Here is a 3,308-nt window from a genome sequence, read left to right on the forward strand (position 1 = left end):
ACCACAAAGTCTGCTGGGAAGATAAAGTCTCTTACCTTCACTAGCAAGTCTTCTACTATGCCGTGAGGATACTTGAATGATCGATCTGCCAGTTGTAGGGCCATTTTTGTTGGCTTGGCCTCCTCAATTTTCATTTTTTTCATCATGGCTAATGACATCAAATTTATGCTGGCTCCTAAATCACATAGAGCCTTCTCTACCGTGATCTCTCCTATAATACAGGGGATCTGGAAGCTCCCAGGATCCTTCAATTTCTGGGGTAGCTTGTGCTGAATGATGGCACTACATTCCTCGGTTAGTATCACCATTTTTTTGTTCTTCCAACTTCTCTTTTTGGTCATCAATTCCTTCAAGAACTTGGCATAGAGCGGCATTTGCTCTATTGCTTCAGCAAAGGGTATGTTAATCTGTAGTTTCTTGAAGATTTCTATAAATTTGGAGAACTGGCTGTCATCCCCCTTTTTCCTCAATTGTTGAGGATATGGGACTCTTGGAACATATGGCTTCAGCTCTTCTCCCCTTTTACGCGAATTGGAGATGGGAACTTGAACTTCCTCTTGTTCCTCCTTCCTTTCAGTTGGGTCCTCCTCTTGTGGTTTCTTGGAGGTCTCCTTCAACTCCTTACCACTTCTGAGGGTGATAGCTTGACACTCCTCCCTTGGGTTTGGCTCAATGTTGCTACGAAGGTTATGAACAGGAGTTTGCTGGAGTAGGTAACCAACTTGTGTCTCAAGTTTCTTGATGGTAGCCTCTTGATTCTGCATGTTGGATCGCACCTCTTCTCGGAACATCTTACTGTCTTGAATCTCTTTACATATGCTCTCGAGTAGGGTCTCAATCTTTGAGAGTCTATCCTCGGATGGTGATGGTGAGTTGAGATTGGAGGAATGCGAATGGCTAGTTTGACTTTGGTATGGATGTTGAGAAGTGTTATTGGGTGGGTGTTGGTATGACCTCTGTGTGGAGTGTTGGTGAGTTGCATTGTTGTTGGGGTTGTGGCATCTTTGATATTGGCCTTGGTCTTGTTGATTTCCCCACCCAAAGTTTGGGTGGTTTCTCCAACCAGGATTATATGTTTTGGAGTATGGGTCATGGTTCTGCCTAGGTGAACTCCCATTGTAGTTGGCTTGTTCCTGATCACCCTCTACTTCTTCATTCACTCCTTCTTGGGTTGCTGCTGAAGTGGTGATTGCTGCTACTTGATTTCTCTCCATCTTCTTGGTGAGGTCAGCTAATTGGTTAGTAATCATCTTGTTTTGAGCTAGCAGTGCATCCACATTGTTCAGCTCCATCACTCCTCTAGTATTGCCTCTTTTAGAAGCATAGAAATAGTCATTCTCAGCTACAGTCTCAATGACATCTATGACTTCTTCAATGGTCTTCTTCTTGTTCAGAGATCCCCCGAATGAGTGGTCTACTGCCTTCTTTGATTCATATGAAAGACCTTCATAGAAAATGTGCAACTGCACTCATTCATTGAACATATCTGGCGGGCATCTTCTTGTCAGGTCCTTAAACCTCTCCCATGCTTCATATAGAGTCTCACCATCTTGCTGCCTAAAGGTTTGTACCTCAGCTCTCAACCTGTTGATCTGTTGAGGAGGATAGAATCTTGCCAAGAATTTGTTCACCACATCTTCCCAGGTTGCTAAACTCTCCTTTGGAAAGGATTCCAGCCATTTAGATGCTTTGTCCTTGAGTGAGAAAGGGAACAGAAGTAGTCTATAGGTGTTAGGATGAACACCATTAGACTTAACAGTATCGCATATCCTCAGGAAGGTGGTTAGATGTTGATTGGGGTCTTCTTGGACACTTTCTCCGAATGAACAATTGTTCTGAACAAGGGTGATGAGCTGTGGCTTTAGTTCAAAGTTGTTGGCATGTATGGTTGGCCTTTGGATGCTACTCGCACAGTTTCCTGGGTTTGGATTGATGTAAGAACCCAGAACTCTTCTCTCTTGCCTAGCCTGATGCACTGGACCTTCTCTGCCATGGTTGTGAGCCTCTTCTTCATGATGGTTTTCCATATTCTCATCCATGTCTGGTTCAAAGTACTCTTCCTCTTCCTCAGCACCAACTACTCTCTTTCCTCTTGCTTCCCTCCTTAATCTAAGGAAGGTCCTCTCAGGTTTAGAATCAAAGGAAGTTGAAGCCCCGCTTCTTCTACCTGTCATACAACCAACAAGGCACAAGCAAGAGAGATAGATGCAGACAGTAATTTCTATAGAAATGTTGTTAGTGTGAGTGATGCAATATATCAAACAGTTAGTGGGTTAGTGACTGAATTGTAAACAACTAAGAAAATGGGTGGGGGAAAGGGAAGAAAATAGCCAAACAGAAAGTAAATTACTCAAATGAACTTAAATCAAACAAAGTAAAAACAAATGCTCAATCTAGTTATCCACCAATTTAATCATTGTTGATATAAAATCAATCCCCGGCAACGGCGCCATAAACTTGATGCACAGAAACTTGTCTTTTAACAAATCTCCCTCGGCAAGTATACCGATTTGTCGTCAAGTAAAAACTCACAATAGAGTGAGGTCGAATCCCACAGGGATTGATTGGTCAAGCAACTTTAATTGGAAGAATTTTCTAGTTGAGCTAAGCAGAAATTGGGTTGAGAATTGCAGGAAATTAAATGGTGGGAAAGTAAATTGCAGAAAATAAATGACGGAAGGTAAATTGCAGAATCTTAAATGGGGAAGGGGAGTTTAGCATGAAAGTAAATAGCAGAAAGTAAAGAGAATGGGTAAGATCAGAAATGGGGAATTCATTGGGCTTAGCAGATGTTGCATTCTCCGGATCAAGTTCATTTTCATCTCTTCCTCAATCAATACATTCATTGATCTCCTTGGCAATCTTAAGTGATTGAATTCCAATTCCTTGGTAATTCAATCTCTTAAATCAGATCAATAGCCAATTCCTTGGTCTAATTGCTCATGAGAAGAGATGAAGTGTGGTCACTGATTATACCACATGTATTTCTAAATCAAAGTATTGGGAGAATTATATGTCACCATATCCGCCCAAACCCCAATTTGGTCCAACATGAGAAAGCATTTATAGCATGATCTCTTCATCCCTTTTCCAAGGTTCAGAAGAGATCCAAGTATGAATAGCTTCTTTTCCAAGATAACTACTCAATTGGATGAAGATTGAAAGCTTTCTAGTAAAATCAAGAGAAAAGAAAGAAGAAGAATAATGAAAACTATTATTGATCCATCAAATTACAACAGAGCTCCCTAACCCAATGAAAGGAGTTTAGTTGTTCATAGCTCTGGGAAATGAAAGCAAAGATGGAGAGT

General features: G+C 41.2%; 1 non-coding gene across 1 annotated transcript; it reads left to right on the top strand.

Annotated features, from left to right (window-relative positions):
* The first annotated feature begins 1,479 nt into the window (after positions 1-1,479).
* On the top strand, positions 1,480-1,586 carry LOC112738494 (small nucleolar RNA R71). Its single transcript, XR_003169452.1, has one exon. It is a non-coding gene; the product is annotated as a small nucleolar RNA R71 (small nucleolar RNA).
* The last annotated feature ends 1,722 nt before the right edge of the window (positions 1,587-3,308 follow it).

Source organism: Arachis hypogaea, chromosome 13 (genome assembly GCF_003086295.3).
Source record: "Arachis hypogaea cultivar Tifrunner chromosome 13, arahy.Tifrunner.gnm2.J5K5, whole genome shotgun sequence".
Classification (NCBI taxonomy): domain Eukaryota; kingdom Viridiplantae; phylum Streptophyta; class Magnoliopsida; order Fabales; family Fabaceae; genus Arachis; species Arachis hypogaea.